This window comes from Colius striatus, chromosome 4 (genome assembly GCF_028858725.1).
Source record: "Colius striatus isolate bColStr4 chromosome 4, bColStr4.1.hap1, whole genome shotgun sequence".
Lineage (NCBI taxonomy): Eukaryota > Metazoa > Chordata > Aves > Coliiformes > Coliidae > Colius > Colius striatus.
Genome location: NC_084762.1, coordinates 89404486 through 89425503, shown reverse-complemented (window position 1 = coordinate 89425503; position 21018 = coordinate 89404486).

The window sequence follows — 21018 nt, the reverse complement described above, 5'->3', positions numbered from 1 at the left end:
TATATGTAGCCACATATTTATGCTCCAGCATCATAGCAGGCTCACAGAGCTATGTTGAGAATCATCCATGATGGAAAAATGCTGATTTTTATGACTAAATACAAGTCAAACAAATACAACTGGAATTCCACCCGACAAAAGAAAAAGGCACATCTCTAGAACTTTGCCTTCCTTGTAGAGAAATTTCAAAGGCCAGCAGAAAGCAAAGCTTTTTGTGCATTGCTCAAAAAGATTAGAACAATTCAGTAAGTCTGACAAACGTCTCAATATGTCTCTCTGTGTTATGACAAGCTCAAGGTAAATATTTATATTGCTCAATTCTTATGCTGCATCACTATTATGGCTGATTCTGAGCATGTTGTGACCTACCATCTGTGGAGCCAATGCAAGAGACACAAGGACCAGAGGAGGGAAAAATGATTTCCCACTTGGAAGCTACTGAAATCTGTGAAGAATCCCTTTGCAGATGTTGGGATTATTCCTGGCAGGGCATGTTCTGATCTTTTGAGGGCTGAGTAACACCAGCTGTGCTCTTCTACTCTGGAACACTTTTTAGGAAACTGTTAGAAAATGTGATTTCTATAGTCACTCAAATTAATTACAGATTGAACATTTGTATAGGAAACTTGAACTCATGGCTATATTTCCTCAGCATTCTTTAAATGGCTCTTGTTCTGAATATACTGGAAAATAAAGTTTTATGGGAAAATCTATTGAAAAGTTGCAAACAATATGTCATCAACTCCAAGTCTTGTGACTGTGTCTATACTCTTTTGCTGAGGCCACTTATTAATCCCACATTTATTATCTTGGTTGATCCCAATCTGTGGGAAACGTAACTATCTCTTTCCACATTTTCTTAGCAAATATAGGGTGATACATTCACAGTGTCAGATTACACCACCCAAATTTTACTTTCAAGTTTACTCCCCTGGTGATTCACTTTGACTAAATCTTAGTTGTAACTTGTGCTTACCTTTGAAGTAAACTATCTCTTCATCCAACACAAAACCTTATGGGAGTCTTGTAATGGAGGATAGCTCAGCTTAAGGACCCTTCCCAATAAACAGAGTAAGACTGCAGTGTACATTTCTCCAATGCTCACACTGCATCCTCCAACACAAACACTCCTCCAGGGCATGTTATGTATTTTGATGTCAACAAAACACCTCTGGTCCACAGAGTGGTCCACAAGATGTTTTGGGCAATAGAAACAAAAAATAATACACATGAATTGATATGTAAAAGACACAGGGAACCTGATGCCTAGAAACTACCACCACTAGGTGCTGCATAGTGTGACAACTGGAGTGTGCCAGCACTGGATAACGTGGATACAAGCTTTCTGCAAGCTTTGGCTATGGGCCCAAATTTGCTCTTTGAATGTCTATAATAGATACATTTAACAGTATAAATGCTGCCTAAAGTGTCTTTGCATTGGCTATGCCACTTGCAAAGTCTTCCCACATGAATCCTCTCTGTCCAGTCTTCTAGGTTTTCAAAAGAAATTAGACCTTTCTGTTCCTCCTAAAATATTCAGAGTAAACATTTTTTAAGTTGAAATATCCAAACAATATGTCTAATGCACACAAATAACCCACCTGATTTTTCACTAAGCAGCCCTCCTGTACTGTAGAATATCCATAAATGTTGAAAGAACCCTGGAATCCCCAGCAGCCCTGTAAAAATAAAGAAATGACTGTTATTATCACAATGCGTCATGGGAATGCTATTTGAGATACATCATACTCTTTACACACTGCAAGAAGGATCTTCTGGTGCGTGAATCCCATCATTCCCCTGGAAAAAAGTCATGGAATCAAACCCACAAAGCATATGTTTGAATAACATTGCAGGCCTGACTGTAACCCATGACTAACAAAAATGCTTAATTAAGGTTTCCAGTTTACCCCTAATTCACTCCACATCATTTAACTATTACAGCATATGCCTCATGTTGCACTTACAGTGAGATCTCAGGGAGTGGAGAGCTCCTCTACACTCAGGCAGTCTGGGTGAATTGGAAAGGATCTTATCTTAGTTCTTGAATTTGTTGTTTCTGTGGGTTTCTGAGTGGTGTTTAATGTTATTTAAATACTGCTTCTTGGTAGCATAATCTACTTTTTACAACAGCATTAGAATAATTCAAGGGTAGACTAAATAAGGCAACATTATTAGCAAAATTGTTAGACTACTGCTTTGGGTTTTTTTCCTTTTCTCACTATAACATTCAAAGGTAAGGTGATAAGTAAAGGTTTTAGGGCTTTCTCACAAGGTGGCTTTGGATAGTTGTCTAGGTCCACATTTAGCCCAATTAGGAAGAAAAGAGGGAGTAGAGACTTTTGGAGAGTTCATTCCACATCAGTAAGGATTGACCAGGTGACTGACTGTCTTCTTTGAAAGCTGATTAAACCTTGGCCAGCTGCTTTTCTGCTTAGGAAGCTTCAGTCAGATAGGTAAACTAAGTAAGAGAAGGGGTTCTGCTCATGGGGTTATACTACAGGTCCTGAAACAAAAACCATAACGTCTTGTGTAAGATTGTCCAAAGCAGCGTCCAAAAGAGTGACTATTTAGGGGTTTTTTTTGTAGGTTAGAACAATTTGACTCATGCAAACAAACACCTCCTTGAAGAAGTATGGCTTCCCATTGCAGATTCTCCATGTTACACTTGTTCTTGGAAGGAGTCCTGGAATGCCATGCAGAGGTGCAGCATAGTCATGCAGAGTGACTCCCGGAGTTACCTGTCTGACTGAGGGAATTGGTCTGATGAAGACTATCTGAGAGAAGCACAGCAGTTCAGCTGAACACAAGCTGAAACTTCCCCTTTGCAGTTCCAGTTACTGCCTGGTTCATCTGATCTGCTCAAAAATTGTAATTTATCAACTCAGTCCACCCCTCCTCTTTTCATGTTACTACTTATCTCACACACACTTTTTAATTACAGCTGAAGTTTACAGCATATTTAATACAGTGGAACACACTTGGCTTTGTAAAGCTGCTTTGGTGCACTGTTGACTTTTATGGACAACAGTATTTATTTTACAGGGATGTTTTTTTAATTTTCCCATATCTTGCAGCATGATGAGGAGAGAAGCAGAAGATGAATCCCTCTACATCCTGACCATTAAAACCCATAGCACATTCATCTAAGCTACACAGCTGTACACAGACTCTGCTCAGGGAAAATCTGCTATAACCTATGAGGCTTCCCAAAACCAGGTACAATAAAGACACATTTTGCCAGGATAAGGTTGTGCCCTGTGAACACTACATGGTAAACTACCATTATAACCAGATTTATCATATCTTGGCTCCTGCAGCTTCCTCAGTGAGTGGCTTTTCCTAGAACAGTCCTACTGGGTATAGGAATGCATTTCAATTTTTAAGTGGTCTGTAAGCTATGTCTGCAGCAAGTGAAAACCATGTAGCATATATTTACCCAGTTATTGACTAGGGTCAATATCTACAGCCCAGAGCTTTAATGTGGATTCATTTTCTTAGGCAGATAAAGCAGCCCAGCTTTAGACCATGGACACACTGTGTCTAACATCTGAAGGAAAGTGCTGATTGGCATGAGCCAAGACTGTCCTAGCATTTGTGCTAGCAACTAAACTTTATGCATGACCATGGCACAGTTAAGACCATTTCCCAGTTTAATACCACAGCCAGCTGTAGCTGTACAAACATGTCTGAATCTAGCTTGATGTTCCTAATCCTGATGAATGCCTGCAAGTTAGCACAGACACTAGAAATTCCAGAGGGTCATACTTTTATTAAGACCTCATGTTATTTCATGAGGCAATGTTATTTCATGGCAGTTGAGGCTCACAGTTTTACAAGACATGAGACAAAAAGAAGTCAGTTTGCCAAGAATGGATGTGTTCATTACCACTCCATATATGTATCACAGATGTCCCACAACACAAAAAGCTGAGACTGTTCTGCAGCAGCGCAGATAATTTATGTTCCCCTTCGACACTTAACTGTCCTTCCATGATTACAAAATATTTCCTTCTCTTTCCTCCTTAAAAAAAAAGGTATAATAAAAACCACTGTTTGGGATGCTTGGTGGGATCATGGAATGTTTTTCATACTGAAATAGTGGACTGTGTTGGCTAAACATTGATATGCAGAGTGTAATTTTTATATAAGTTGTCATCCTTAAATGCTTAACAGCTGTTCCTCACACAGGATGCCCTCTTACCCTACAGAGTGAACACACAACAAAGCCTGTGGTGCTGAAACATTTTGTGTTCTGGGATTTAAAACATCTCTTCTCTTAGGGCAAGATACAATAAAAAATTAAGCCATGGATCATTAGGAAATGTTTAGCAAGAGTGGGAAGGGAGGCAGTGTTTTTGTACTGAACTGAGCCCCTGTTACATGGTCACTAACAGATGCCTCCATCCTGAGATGAAATGCAGACTTGAGGCTCAAAAGTAGAACCTGTGCTGTCATTTTGCATTTCTGAGACAAAATTATGGGGGTTAACTGAGGTTAAAGCAACTAATGTCTTCCAAAATAAAGCACACTGAAATATAGCAAATGTACAACTGCAGCCATGGCATGAGAAGTTCATGAAAGGAGCTAATTGGCCTTGTATTTTAACTTTTTGTTTCTCATGATGACAGCAGTCAAGGGCAAAACTTTTCTGTCTTCTTTTTATTTTTGGTTCTATGTCACTGTTTATGGAGAATAAGGTGGGAGAGATTTTATATATGTTTCTATTGTTCTTGGGTTCAGATTTGTTTGGTCAAGTTATTCATCTGTAACTAATTATATTTGTTATAATGCCATGGACATGCAGTTCTAGGAGATCTTTTCTGTATTGTTTTTCCTCTTTACTGTGTGATTAATATGAATTTCCCTTATAAAATCCTGACTAGGCTCTTATGACTTTTATTTCTGAGTATTTGTTAATCACAGTAATTTGCTGAGGAACCAGGAATAAAATTTCTCTCAGCTAAATATCACACATATCCAGGAAATTAAAAAAGATATGACTCCAGTCTGCATTGTTGTCCATGCTCCAAGTGCTGCTCTTTAATAACACAGTATCTCAGGCACAGCAGGGATGATAAGCATGTTGCAATAAACAGATTCTTTCTCTGATAATTCTCCATCAGTAATCCCAGTTTGACCACTGATTCAAAAACCACTGGACTAGGCCAACACTAATACTGCTCTGCACTCAGAATTTGGGGCTGTTTTCATTTACTTTCCACATTTCTACACAAATAGATTTGCCTTTTCAAGCAAAACATAACCGTTAGAAACATACTTTTATTCAAAAAGAACAGGCAAATCCTTGCAGAATGACATGACCCCAAGAGCTGTATTTTGAAGAAAAACAAAAGTCATGGGTCTTTGAATGATGTCATTCTCCTTCCAGTTTTATTATTTTCAATTGCCAGTTATTCTAATCCTACATCTCTTCCTAAGGTCTAGAGATAGGATGGAGGCCAAGAGAGGCAGAGTTCATCCATTTGACCACAAAAATGTTAAGATGTCTGAACTAAGCTAATCATAGGCGCATTCCAGAGTCGATAGAAGAAGACAAGGATAGAGGATCGAGCCAATTTACTTTAAACGTCTATCTTAGTATGAGAACAATTTCCCTCTGGGATTGACCAAAGAGGGAGTCAAGTTCACTATTTGGAATACATGCACAACAGATGTACAATCTCATTATTTTAGATGACCTTATTCCTACCCTACATACCTTCAGCAGAGTCCCCCAGAAGTCACAGTGTGCCTCCCAGTATAAAAGCGTTCTGGGAAAATACCAACCCTTGCAAAAGGCCAGAGCAGAAACCACACATGAAAGAGTGCTCCAAAATAACATCGTACTGACGCATAAACAACGTTTGTCCTCTGTGCAAGGATGGATTTTGGCATCCCATTGCTATCCTCCTCCTGAACTTTGAATGTTGCAGCCGTCTGGAATCTGATAACAGGGCTAAAGTATTTCACTTAAGATACTAGAATCACAGAATGATAGGGGTTGGAAGGGACCTTTAGAGACCATCTAGTCCAACCCCCAGTGTGGTATCAGTTCTAGTAACACACATAGTCATCTTAAAAAGGCCAAAATCCTGTGGAGTAGTACTGGATTGACACTATACCCAAGATAGAAACATCTCTAAGGTTGTGTATTGACTACAAACATTACTTATTGATAAGTAACTCTTATTTGCACTATATTTACATACCAATGTCTTTGGAAAATAGAAGCACACTGAAAATCTACAGAAATTTTCAGCTCCATCTTCACCACAAGCTCTCCCTGGTCTGATGCCAAGGTATAAATAGAACACATGTTTTCTTTGGCCACACAAAGCCAAGCCACAACAATGCGCAGTAATGGGTACTTCCGTTGTTATTACTGTGGGACAAACAGGGTCTCAGAAGTGCCATGGTGAAAGAAAGCAACCTTAATCATCTTGAAATTGGGTCTAGAGGGAGCACTTTCCTGTGTAAACTCTCCATGCTAATTATAGGCCTGGAAAATGAACATGAACCTTGACCCGTGTTTGCAGAGCAGCTTGAAAAGAGCCCTTGGCCTGGATTCAGTGACAATCTCCAGGCGGGTGGGTCCCAGCACTCAAGAATCACCACAAAAGCACATCCTACATGTGTACATTGAAAGAGGTGAAAAAAAAGCTGGCAGAACAAAGAGGTTATAAACAAATTCTCTAATGCAAACAGGGTGGGTGGAAATCATCAAAGAAGAAAGATGGCAGATGGATCTTGTGAAAGTACAGTTGTCTAAGCACAGCCCGGACCATAAAGATCATTTTATAATTAAGATATGAGGTTGAAGGGAAACTGAGTTTAAACTCTGGCTTTTGTAGACACTTGTTTCAAATTTTTCATCAAGTAACTGATTCAGTCCTTCAGAGCTAATAAAGACCTTTGAAGAGCTGGGTCCCTGTTCCCCTTCTCTCTGCAGATAGAGAACTGATAATTGCTTTCTATACGTCTTGGTTGTTGCAGGAGCCTCTCTCCCCTCCCTGCAGTCTTGTAACCATACAAAGGATAGCTAATATATGTAGACATATATTTTTCATTCATAACTTGTAAGCAGGGATTGCCATAAGAAATATGTCATAAATGGAGATAAGCTAATAAATTCTGAGTGGGGACTTAACTTATGTTCTGAACCTTCCTCTAATGTACTTATAGTTTGCATCACCTCCTGTCATGTCAGCCCTGGCTCTGAGATTAAATGTGTTGATGTGATTGGTGATGACCCAGGGATTTCATCAATACTTACAAGTATTTAGAAGGTGTATATGAAGAGGATGGGGCAGCATTTTTTTTCTGTCGTCTCAAATTATAGGTCTAGAGGGCATAAGCTGGAACACAAAAAGTTCCCCTTAAACACAAGGAAAAAGTTCTTTCCTGTCAGGGTGAGGGAGCTCTGGCACAGGCTGCCCAGGGAGGATGTGACCTTATGTCATCCTAGGATGATTTTTTCCATATTTTTGCTTGTAAAATCTGTCAATCTAACCTGCTCTGCATCCCTTCCTGCTTACAAGATTATCCCAGGTAATTTAAATTTCATGGACTTTTGGCTGAGATGAGGCATGGCTAGGAGACAAGATAAACTCAAGGCATTCAGGTGAAACATGTATTTGGCCTAAAATTCCAGGTGACCTATGTCACATGACAGACTATGATGGCTGAATTTAGTATAATAAATCTCTCCATTGCAATGTCTCTTAGAGTGACTTCTCACCATGCCTGAAACACAGATAATCTTTTCAGAAATCACAGAATCTTAAGGGTTGGAAGGAACCTCGAAAGCTCATCCAGTCCAAGGCCCCTGCCAGAGCAGGACTGCCTAGACTAGGTCACACAGGAGCTCATCCAGGTGGGTTTTGAATGTCTCCAGAGAAGGAGACTCCACAGTCCATCTGGGCAGCCTGTTCCAGTGCTCCCTCGCCTGAACTGGGAAGAAGTTTTTCCTTATGTTTCTTTGTAATCTCTTATGTTCCCACTTGTACTCATCACCCCTTGTCCTGTCATTGGACATTATTGAGAACAGCCTGGCTCCATCCTCCTGACACCCACCCTTTATGTATTTGCAAACATTAATGAGGTCACCCCTCAGTCTCCTCTTCTTGGAGCTGGAGAGTCCCAGCTCCCTCAGTCTTTCATCATAACAGAGATGCTCCACTCCCTTAGTCAATGGTACCACTGTTAAGGTGGTAAGACTTGTAAATGAAGAAAATGGGGAAAATAAGGAAAACTTTCCTCAGCCATTTCCCTCAGAAAAAAACTTAGTGCAGCAGGGAACTCATCATGGGAATTATTCACAAGGATCTTGGGGAATGGAAGGACTTTTGCAAAGCAAAATTCCTAAACAAGTCAATTCATCCACTGCAGCCACTCACAAATCTCATTTAGTTTTCCTTCTAAGCCTGGCAGAAGGCACTGTAGCCAAGGGTGCATGGTTAGACACTGAGTGTTAAGGACAAAAGACTTTTCATTAAGAAGGGTTTTCAAAAGTATCCAATTTCAAACACATTGTTGAGCCTCCTAGGTACACCTCAAATGCCTACAACTTCTGTAGCATCATGCATCATTGATTATTTGATTCTACCCAGAAGTAAGAAAAGTAATGTGCTAAACTAAAATCAGAGTCTGCCCCAAAAGTCTTCATCTCTTAGTAGGGAGTCTGCTCATTCTGTCTTCAGCCTCAAAAGAGTAATTGTTATTCAGACCCAAAACAACAAGCAGTAATAAAGTCTGAGCACCATTTATCAATGCACTGTATAGTGGCACAAGAGTTTGAAATACATTGCAGCCAAGGTGGAATTACTGATGTTTCGTCTGTTACTACAGGTAACTGGATACAGTGATCAACACTAGTGATGTGATGACAAGAGGAAACATCCAGAACTGGATCTCTCTTTAAGTAAAAGCTTCTCTGAGTTTGGCTGTGCAAGAAATTGGAGTAAAGGCAATGGTGAGCTTCCAGGTTTCCAGGTTAGGTATGTCACAGTGGAATTAATAACAGTTAGAAACAAAATGCCTTCCTGCAAAAATACAGATTTAACTTTGGCAAAAAGGATAACTTTTCATTGATGCAGGGGCTGAACACAGTTGAGAATAAATCTGTGTTTGTCACATGAGAAACCCACAAAGCCTCCAGTACCTAAATTTTCAAGGTTAGGGAACAAAAGGATCATGCAGCCATAGGCATGCTGGAATTTCCATCACAGTAGACCAGAAAACTGTGTTTTCTCATCTCAACACAAAATAGAAAATGAACACATGCCTTAGAATTATGAAACTGTGGTTGAATTTCCAAGAAAGCTTAACAACTGTGATTGAGCCAAATGCCTCAAGCCAGGAATCCTGATGTGCACACATTAGAGAAGGAGAGAGTGTTTGGGATGCTTGTGGCAAGGAACATCTTCAGACTCAGAGAGGTCAGAGGGGCTGCTCAGAGAGTGGGACAGACTACTGTGCTGGTGTAAACAATGTGGAACTGGTTTTCCTGCCAGAATTACTACAGCACAAAACCAGTCAGAGATGAATGATTTGCTAAATGAAACAAGACCTCCTTGACATTTCACGCGTTCAGAACTGATTGATGTTGATGAGCTGAAGAGTAGTCAGGCAATATGGAATCCCAAGAAAGGGCATTCTGAAGAAAAGGTCCCAACAGTGAAAGATGGCTGTGAAATGAAATATGGTCTTCAAAAGAAAGCCTGGGTTGGAAATGTATATTTCAGCCACATTTTCTTGTCCCTTCCTCATTCGAGACAGCTCCTCTGTCTCAAACACAGACATTCAGACACAGAGGTGAACATGGCTCAAAGGAAAAATAACTCTTCTTACTAATAAAAAAAATACTAAGAGTTAAAAACCAAACAGTAAGAAACCTGTCACTTCAAGTATTCAAAACTTTGCCTTCAGGACAGGTAAAGGAAGAGGAAAGTGGAAATAGATAATGTTGACTGATGTGGACAGTCCTTACAGCAGATGGGACTGTTAAGATTTCACTCTGATGGTTTACCCTGGGAGAAAGCCAACCTGAATTGGGAACTCCCCTTCTCACACTGGCACTTCAGGATCCCAGTGTGGGGTTCCTCTGGCTACACAGAGGTCTCTCACAGCCATCCCCACATAGATGATGATCAGATACTGGACTTTTAGGCTATGAAATATCTGATCCATGAGGTACATCCACCCTGGGAGAAGCCCCTTGGCTGAGCCCCGGGCTGTTCTGCCCTGACTGCAGAGAAATATGTCCAGCCAGAGGCACATACTCTCCCAGTGCTTGTGGGTGGTTGTGCCTTTCAAAGGGCTCCAGGAAAACCTGCTGCTGGAATTTTGTGACTTATGGGGGAAAAAGAGAGATGTTATTAGCAAATCATGGAATCATTTAGATTGGAAAAGACTTTTGAGATCATAAAGCCCAACTGTTAACCCAGCATTGCCATGTCTACCACTAGCCCTAGGAATCAGAGAATCATAGAGCCACCTGCTCTAGTTACTCATTTCTTTCCCTTATCTATATCAGCTACACCTATATTAGAAAATTCAATAAAGCTGGGACCAATCTCTGACCCTGAGTGTGTATATGGGGTGTGTACATGGGGTGTCTGTGCCTAGGGACTGTCAGTGGGGCTGCAGGTGGCTTCTGTGAGGAGAGGCTAAGCTGCTCAACCAAACAGAGGGTGCTGGGGGAAAATGGAAGGAAGAAAGGGCCAAAGGGGCCCAGGCAGAGGAGGAGGAAGCCAAGGAAGGAGCAGCAGCAGAGGGATCCTGAGGGCAGAGGAGGAGGAAGAGGGTAGGAGGTGGTGCAGACCTGGGGCAGGGATCCCTGCAGTCTTGGAGAGATCCTGCAGGAGCAGAGATCAGCAGCATCTGTAACATCTTCCCTAGATCTGAGCTCAGAAAATAAAATATTTGGCTAGCTTTTTTTAATTATTTTCACACTGTTGATAGAGAGAAGTGCCAAGTTCCTAAATGTCACAAAACTGCTAAACTATAGGCTTTAGGCACTGCAAGTGAAGGAAAGGATCTTTCCTTCTCTCTCCACATATTCTCCTCTCCTGGGTGTTTCCCAGAGGACTGTGATAGTCCTTCATCTGTGATAAATGGTGCTGAAGGTGCTGGATCTCCCTTTGTCCCACCTCACTCCACACCAGTATTAGACCTCTTACCTTGATGCACTTTCTGTGCAACACAGGCAGTTCTTTGTTTACTAGCTCTGGATTGTCACTATCACTTCACATCACTCTCCCTTTCAGAAGGATTAGTTCAGAGGGATGATAAACAATACCAGGGAACACAGGAAGAGGCAGCAGAAATATTTTTGTTAAAGGATAAAAAGTTTCAAGACATTCTGTAGATGAAAATTAGAAAGGATTGAAGTCATCCAGACATTTGGAGTAGCAGTGAAACACCTGGCCCCAGATCATCTGTGATTTCTTGCAGATCGAGGACAAACGGACAGCTTGCAAAAGGAAATGGTTTGGAGACTCCTGCTTGCTGAAAAGGGGTTTTTTTTGAAGCCACTTAAGAAAAGCAACAAAACTTGCATTTTTCATTGTGTTTGCTGGAACTGAATAGAAAAAATGTCCTTTTATTTCAAATTAATAGTTTGAAGACTAAAAACTTCTGAATCAGCCTTTGTGGTGAAAGTGTGACTGGAGCCTCCACAACAAAATCTCCTCAAACAGCCAAGGGTTTATGCAAGAAGGAATACATTGCCATACCCTTCCTCTTTATTCTCTTTTCTGCCTTTTTTACATCAATTGGTTCTATCAACACTTAAATTCATTGAGAAGAAACCTTTAATCCCAAAGGGACTCCTAACTGGTAGCCTGAGGCTTCTCAGACCTTTGAATGTTTGGATTCCTTAAGCAGAGAGGAGAAATTAAGAAAAACTGCAGCTCTTCCTCTGAAGTTTCTGTCTGACTCACCAGCTACTGGACAGCAATCTGGAAACTTTTAAACTCTCCTGGCAGTTTTGGCCTTTAGTAAGTGAGATGATACTTGCTTTTCTGAGACTGTCAACAACCTCATCTGTCACAGGTTTTAGTCAGGATTCTGTAGATTATTTTTCTATTACTTCTGCAGAGGACATTTCAGTAACTAAAGCTGTTCACAAGAAGAACCAAAATGTGGTAGTGAAAGCTCATCAGGTGTCTGTGGAGGAGTACATCCACCACAGCCCTTACCAGCACATCCCAGAGCTGATGCAGAGCCTCTCAGGTCTATCACTGGGATTGTGCAGTGGACCAGTGGATCTCTATGTCATCTGCAGTTTCTGTAGCCATAAGTAAGCAGAATGGTGCTGTCTAGAAGAATAATTGAGAATCCTGCTACTGCTAAGGGCTTTTAAAGCTTCTCTTTAGCTACCAATAATACTCTGTGTTTTCAGAAATTAAGATAAGAGTTTTAGTTGCAGCTCTCAGTGTCTGTAAGTTATTTCTGTGTTCATCATATCTGCTCTCTGTCTGCAGGGATTGCCCCAGAGCTGTAATAGAAAACAATCTCCTTCACATGCCACTACCTCTGCAGGTTCAGATTACAGACAAAGAAATAGTGAAGGCTACACCCACTGGGATAAAATAAATAGATGAGATTAAATTTTATATCCTCTTGTGCTGTGAAAGATGCACAGATGATGCTGCACAAGACAAAGCCTGCAGTGCTACTGAGCTGTTAGGTGAAAGTGTTGTAAGAACTTCATAGTCATAGGGACCAATTTACACTTAATAGGAAGAGAAGATACTGTGTGTATCTGTGTATACGTAAAATGTCCATCTTCCTAACAGACACTTGCACACTGCTCCTGCCCAGGATTTTCTGAAAACATCCTGCTTTGAGCTTTTGTTTCAAAGACACTAGCAAGTGGAAGGGAATATGCACTACAGTTGCACATGCACCCAGAGGGACACTTGGCAAACAGCTAATTATTTGCATCTCCCTGTGTAATCACAGGGATATTTCAGTAGCATTTTTGGAGGTCAAGACCTGCCTGGACATGTTCCTATGCAACCTGACCTAGGCAGACCTGCTTCTGCAGGGGGAGTGGACTAGATGGTTCCTTCCAACCCCTACCATTCTATGATTCTATGAGTGGCTTGGCTGTGTGATGCACACCCTTGGAGGGAAACTTGTACTGACAGAAGGAGCCTCCATTCTGCTGGCACAGCTGTGTCCAACTGAGCACTCTGCTTAACCCTAGCCATGCTCCTCGTCCCCAGCACAGCCAGCTGATGCCATGACAACTACCCAACTCATTCCCTGCACATGGACATCTATCCCTCTGATATTGCCCCTGAAGATCTCTGGTCCCTCATCTTGGAAGAACTGAACACTCAAGATAGTTATCTGATACCATGATCTGATATTTGACTCTTTTACCTCCTGCCCTGGTTCTATCTGCACTGCAGCCCACAAGGTGATGAGGGTTTGGAGTTATTCCCCAGTTATTTCTAAACCAGCCATGGGTCAGGCACAGCCTTGCCTCATCTCCCCATTTTTAAGGCTGAGCCTTGGTGGCCTTGCAGTGCCAGTACATTTGTTTTGCCCTTCCCTGCCCACTTCTCTCACCAGGAAACACCTGGACTTGAAGTCAGAGGGATCTTTGCTGCAGGTTTCAGTGGGAGGAGACCTCAGCTCTGTTTGACCTTTTATTTTCTTTCAAATTACTCAAACCAGAATTTCAGACTTTTCCCAGGGCCAGACACTTTCTTGGCCAGTTGCAAGAAGCCTTCCTGATCCGACTGCAGTACAAGCAGTCAGAATTTCACTTAGATTAATTGTTCTCAAACAATGTCCCCAATGTATTAAGCAAAAAAAAAAAAAGGCTGTTCTTTTGATGTCAGCTGTGATGCAGGTTTTTTATCTCAGCAGAACTTTCATTCATGGACCTATTTACTGTGGTAGATGAGTGAAAATGCTGAGTGGGAATTAATGTTGTGTCTCAGGCACCACTGTAGTGGAGTTTTAATTTGTTTATTTTTTCCCCTATACTATTACCATTCTATTTTATGTACTAGCCTTAAATATTGCTCTCTGAAGCTGTGAATCAGCTGCTTTCTGCAGAGCTCCATGCTTTTAATTAGCACTAAACTGACTCCCCAAGCACCTTTTAACAATATAAATGTTATATCAATTTGGTGGGGTTTTTTTCCCATCTATATTATATGTTTCTATTCAAAGTCATCATAAACTGTGAAGTACATTTCATGAAAAATGGAAGTGGAATAGCTGCAAGTTCCCTGCAGCAGTAGCACAATGACAAGGAACAGTGCAAAGCACAGTGGGTAAAAAAATTCTGTTAGAGTTTGCTGCAGTTAAGGGCAGCATCACAGCACAGAAGCCGAAATGAGCAGGAGCTGGGTTCCTTGGTAAGTGCCAGTCACCTGAAGAGCAGAGGAGTAACTTGCAGGGGCTTTGCAATTGCACCCCAGCTGTTGGCTTTGCACCAGAGGCTCAGACTAAGGGTGAGGGAGGAGAGCTGTATGAAATCCATATGGACAGCATCCAGTGGATATGGGATAGAGTGGAGGTAAATGATTATGGGATAAAGAGAACAGAAAAAGCAGCTGCAGAGGCAAGGAGGAAATGGAGGCAGGAAACAGACTGTGTACTGGAAAGCTAAGCCTCAACAGGCCAAGGAAGGGCTGTGGACATAGAACAGGACTCTTCCAGGACAGCATTTCTTGTTGACTCAGGGGCTGTGATGAAACCAATATCAGTTGAGGAATGTGGATTTCTTGAGACTTTTCTGTACCAGCAAAAGCATCACTCTTATAGATAAAAAGGGCCTTTATTTGTTGTTTTTTTCTCGAGTCTCATAAGCAAAGCCAGTGTTTCTTCACCAGTACAAGCTGATATGTGCAGAAAGGTCAGACAACCAACTAACCCAGTTGCAAGGGTCCCCAAAAACCTTTTCTAGCATAGACTTAACTTATGTCAGCATCAAGAGCAGACAGGGAATATGATCTCTAATCTATCTTTTCCTGAGAGGAATTTTTTGCATTACTGTACCTTAAAATCTACCTGGCTTTCCACTCTGCCCCTCTCCTATGGCTTTCTTGAGATGACAGAAAAAGAGAAGTCAAACATGAAAGCAGCCCGAGCAGATATGTTTGAAGGCTCTCAACTCACACAGTCAGGTTTACATTTGTACTGGTAAACTACAGAGCTGTAAGCATGACAAGCTGAAACTCAAGAGCGTAGTGAAGAGCTGGAAGAGGTTCTTATCATCTGTTATTTAGGCTAGTTATACTAGGTCTTTATTATACTTACCTGGCTGTAAAAGCTCTCTTCTTTACAGGCATGAAAAAGCAGTAAATGCCTTGTATTTTAAGCTGTAATAAAAAAAAATATTATTGATTTTTGGCTATGAAAAGTAGAGAAACATCCTATAGAGACAGACGTTTTGGAGATACAGAGCCCTCACCTTCTCTCAAAGCCTGCTGTTGGGCACTAAAAATAGTAGCTGCTCTTAAACATCGTATTGCACAGCTGCTGGTGGGACACATCATGTTGTGTTCTGTGAGCACCAGGATATTTGTAAGCACATGTAATTTGAAGTGATGACCATTAGCCATTGCAGGTAGTGAGGGTGAAAGGAGTGGAGAGCCAAAGGAGGTGGACCACTGGACACTAGCCTTGAGTCACTGACAGGCTCATGAAAAGGAGTAGTAAGATCCAGCCTGATCAGCCACAGGGAACTGCATGCACAGGAATGAGAATAACAGGGAAGGGAAATCTCACCCAAAAGAAAAAGCTGTAGATTAAAGGACCAGGTTAAATTTGTCTGGGCAGACGCCAAGCACCTAATTGCTGGGAATCACCCTCAACATTAACTCTCTAGCCTTCCACAAGGCTTCGTTGAGCTGCAATCTGTGACACAATGGCCTTACTGAGAGCTAAGCATAGGCCAAGAGCTCTATTCTTAGTTTGCTAAAATATTGAAAAGAGGGTACAAACCTGGAGCTGGATTCCAAGGTGGAGGGTTGTGAGGGATTTGCTTTGTTAAAAAATAGCTTCTCAGAGAAAGTGTTCTTTTTGGGGTATTTGTGGCATCTTGGCAAACGAACAATTCATTCCCACTCTGAGTGCAACTGGTGTGAATTGGTGCAGCTTGCAGCCTCTGGCTCTGGTGCCATTTCTGGCTTCAGCCAACAGGCAGGCCCATGGCTTTTGATAGAAAGATCACTGCTAAATTAAGGAGCTTCAGCCCTTGTTCAGATATATATTAGCAGGCATTAAAAGGAGTGTAAACTGCTGTGGAAGTGATCAGAAGCAAATACTTCTGTCAGAATTTGACTTCTCTCTCTGCCTTTCAGTAAGCTGCTGCCTTTGAAAGCAGTCAGGCTTGTGACTGTGCTTGTGTCAGCTGGGTCAGAAACCATTTGTCAGGCTGATCCTTTCACTGGCTCCATGGGAGCTGGTGTCCTGAGAGTGCCTGTCCCCAGGGATTCCCACAGGTGGGCATGAACTCCTTCCATTGTGATGTCCAAGGGGTTCAGCCTTCATCTCACAAGTCCTGAGGGCCTAGGAGGCTGTAACAAAAACTGTGACCAAACAAAGCACTAGAGTCATAGAAACTAGGCCATTAGTCAGTTAGTTGCCTTATCTTTCATTTGAACATGTACTTTACTTCAGAGACAAATCTCCTAGCTACCAGTATCACACATGATCTAATCAAACCCCAGCTACTTCAAATCCTCAGCACAAACTGCAGATCTGAGGTTGCATCCCTTTGACCAGTGCACTGCCAGCTCTCCTGCTCTAACAATATCTCTCATCTCCATCTGGGTGCTGTGAGCCTCTGCACCTCTGCCCTACACTGCCAAATGCAGCAAAACCTGCATACAGGTTTCATTACATTACTATGCTGCAGAATGGTATCTTGAGCTAATACATCTGAAATGATATCATGATAGAAGAATCCATTCTGCTTCATTTGAGGTTTCCTAAGCTCACTGTTTGTCCTCAGGAAAAAATCATTATTGCAGTCATGATAATCACTGTGTTTTATGATGCATGTACCGAGTAAGCTCTTCAGAGACAGAATAAATCGTTCCACAAAAACCTACCACCTCATCTGACTCTTGCACGGCGGCACCAGTCAGAGTTCCTTACAAAACCAATCTCTTCTCTCCTTTTTTTTCCCCCCCTAGTTTATATTTTTGACCAGGTTTGATTTTTAGCCTTTCACCCCAGGGAGAATTCCATTTGCTTTGCTGTGGAAAGGCAATCCTGCTTTACACACTCTCTGAACACGATGTGTCAGTCTATGGAAGGTTGTTGGTTTAGGCCCATCAAAGGACAAAAGACCACGATTAGACTCAAGTACCAAGGCTTAAGAATTGCCACAGGGCATAGAAGGCTTAATTGCCTATTAAGGTCCATGACAGAACAGAGCAGGCTACTCGGCTTGGGGAAGAAAACAGAAAATAATTTAATCCAACACCAAGTAAAGCATGACCATAAACCCCAAAACATGACCAACACAAAACAACACAGAGTGGTACAATGATGAAGAGCACAACCAGCCCTTTAAGACCATCTTCTCCCCACCAGCCCTGATCCCGGTGTCTTTATCTCCTCCCCACTCCCTCCCCCCTCCCTCTCAAGGGAGCAGGGAGTGGGGGTTTCAGTCAGTCTATTCCTGATGGTTTCTGCCTTTTTCCCTCCTCAGGGCAGGTGGGCTCCTCAACACTCCTCCCTCCACCTCCGTGGGGTACCTCACACACACACAGCCCTGCACGGGCTGCTCCGATCCGATGTGCATTTATCCCAAGGGCTGCAGCTCCTCTCTGCCTCTCATGTGGGGCTGCTCTGCGGCGCGCAGGCTCCAGCACTGCTTGTGTCATGGCCGCCTCCTCACACAGTCCCTGCCTGTCCAAGTGCACTCACATGGAGCTGCTGGTAACTCTTGGTCCTGCCATTGCCCTCCATGGGTTGCAGGGGTACAGCTGCATTCTCGCCACAGCTTGCAGAGGGGTCTCTGGTCTGGTGCGCCTCCTTCCTTCCTCCTTCTCTATGAGGTCTGCATGGTCTTCTCCATCTTGTATCACTCCTACACCTCCTCCCAAGCACTTCAAATTCCCATCCCTAAATAGTGATGGCAGAGGTGCCAGATTGGCCCAGCCGGGCTGGAGGTGGGTGTGAACCCAAGAGCCAGGAGAAAGTCTGAGAACTCTTTACCAGGTCTGCGCTGCAGCGCCCTCCATGTTACCAGGCAAAATGACTCCTCACAAAACCATGACAGAGGTGAACTGGGAAGAAGCAGCAAGCTTCTTGCTCTTCAACTTGGGCTCTCATGTCACTTAAACTGCCTGACACACGCAGATATATACATATGCAGATGTATATATCCCACACAGTGGGGTGTTTAAAACACTGCTGTAAACTGATTGTGACTCCACTGGCTTATTTTATATTGTAAAGCAGGGATAAGTGGCTCCCTATACAGGTATGCATTACTTCTGTATATGAAACAGTACATACATGTTGAAATATGGCCTGAAAACTGGCCAATTATTCACAGGAAAGAAAAATAATAGACAAATTTTTGGGGTCTAGCTTGCTTAAATTCTCAACCTTCACCAGGGGAAGTAAAAAGCTAAATTCTGCCTTTACAAGGCAATGAATTGCTGCCAATTGCAATGATGCTTTTCAACGTGGACATCCGCTCTTTATGAAAGGGCCAAGACTCTCAAATGACCACTGACCATTGCACAGATGTTGGGTGGGGTTTCCAAAGCCATAATGGGAACCGGGCATCCGAATTCCCTACAGGTTAGTGGGATCAGACTTACAGAGTTCCTTAGTCAGCTTTGAAAAACAGCTGTAATGTTTAAAAATATCCCGTCCCATCTGACTTTGACACAGTGGCCTACAAGATACAATCGGTTTCATTGACTTTTGTTCAGTAGGTTCTCTATAGAGTGTTTGCTGAGGAAGTAGCCAAGATAAACTACTGAGACATTGCATCTCATATCATGATAGCAGAATACACAAGGAATAGCAAGAGTAAAGAAAAGGAGATCTCCTTAAAACAACAAAACAATAGCTTTTGGAATGACTCAAAATCTGTGCTGTGAGACGTGTCTTTTCCCACACCCAATCACACAGCCAGCCTCCTAAAGGCTGAGTAAATTTGGCAGAAATTTTGATGTAAAACTGTCTTAATTCTTCTTGAAGGAGCTGAAGTTCTCTGAGTTGTAGTCACTGCTGGAACCACAGATTCTTTCTGGGGCAGTTGGAAAACTAGAAGAGTGAGCTAACATCATGGTGACCAAGGATTCACATCTGCAGGGGTAGGAATGAGTGACCTCTCAGCTTTGGGCCAGATCAACATCATGGAAACAGAAGATGAAAGCACCGACTATCACACTTCTTTCTAACCAAATTCTCTCACCACCTGAAACTGATAGACAATCCCTGCTAGGTGGGTGTCTGTGTTTCAAAGGCCAAATGAAAACCACGTGGCTTTATGATTCTGTTGATTTTTTTTAGCTTCATATAGGGAGGAGTAGTGGTCCATAAATCTATAATTACTACTATATAAGCCACTGCTATATATTCTAGTTGGAGTAAGTTAGAGAGAATATGAGCATTTCATAACATACAGAGCATTGGCTGTGATCCTTCTATGGTGAAAGACTGAGTTGTTAAATTTAGCCAAGAGAATTATATGATGTGGGTCCCTGCAACAGCAGGAAAACAACCGTGATGTTCCAGCTTTATGTTTCAAGTACTTATGAAAACAATTAACGTTCCAGCATTGCCAGGCAGTCAGTTGTTTTCTTTCCAGCTCTACAGGGTAAAATCTTTATAATACTCTACATTTTTCTCCTGTTTCTTAATATCTCCCGTGCAAAAGAATTCACACAAAATGCTGTAGGTTAGATATTCCAGCCTTAAAGTGCAACATAGCTCAATATTCAGAAAGGTTCTGATGGCTTGTCCTTCTTAAAGTTCAGATTAGATAACCTAATTGACATTAACTCAATTTACCTGTGGGTGTGTTCACAAGGATGTTTCAAAGGATGCTTCCCTTTCAATAAATTAGAGCTATTTCCAACAGGAGAGGGGAAAGGATGGCTCTGGTCAGCATGCTTCTGTGCTTTGTTTCACTACCAGATCACTGAAGTCTCTGATATTCCAGCGTAAAGCACAATGACCTAAATAGTCTGAGAATGTATTTTTCTTACCAAGAATGATATGTGGGAGCAGACTTGGCCTCTCAGTATCATTAAGGCTAAAGTCTTCTGACCTCTCTAACAGCTAGGCTTTTCTAATTCAATCTCCTTCTTGGATTTGACTGGGATATTTCTAATGGTGTGGTTTCCCCATAGAGTATTAAAATCAGGAAGGTAACGAGATTTACAGACAACAACTGGACCACTTGTCCTGCTGCAAAAGCCACTTCATATTCATATTCATATTCATATTCATTTGATCTTAAGGACTCGGGAAGATGAGTAAAGTATGGGATTAAATGAACCACCTGGAATCAGGAGACTGCATTTGTCTGTATCAAAATGCACCTTGCCAGAAGCAAGTTTAAACTGGTATGGGGAATGAACAGGGCTAGCGTAAGGGTAGAAGAGGGAGAAGAGAACCGGGAAAGAGTATTGTTTTCTTAAAGGAGGAAACAAATAGTAGGTGATAGAAAAGAGCATCAGGGCTTCCAGGAACTCAACAGAGACACAGAATGATCTCAAGAGATGCATCTAGTGCAACAAGGTGGGTTTGGGGCAGTCACTCACTAATGAAATCAAGATGCTTTACAAAAATTCCATACTTCAAAAGGCTCATTTACCAAACTGACAGTTGAGCTGAATACCTCGGGAGGGATGACCTAAAAGCCTGCTCATACCTACCTACCAAGCCTACCAGATGGCCAAGACTGTAATTAAGAGCCTACAAAGCTAAGCTGCTGAGTTCCTAGCTCAAAATTAAAACCTTTTCTCAAATTCCAGAGGTATATTTGGCCTCGAGGCGGAGATGAATAGT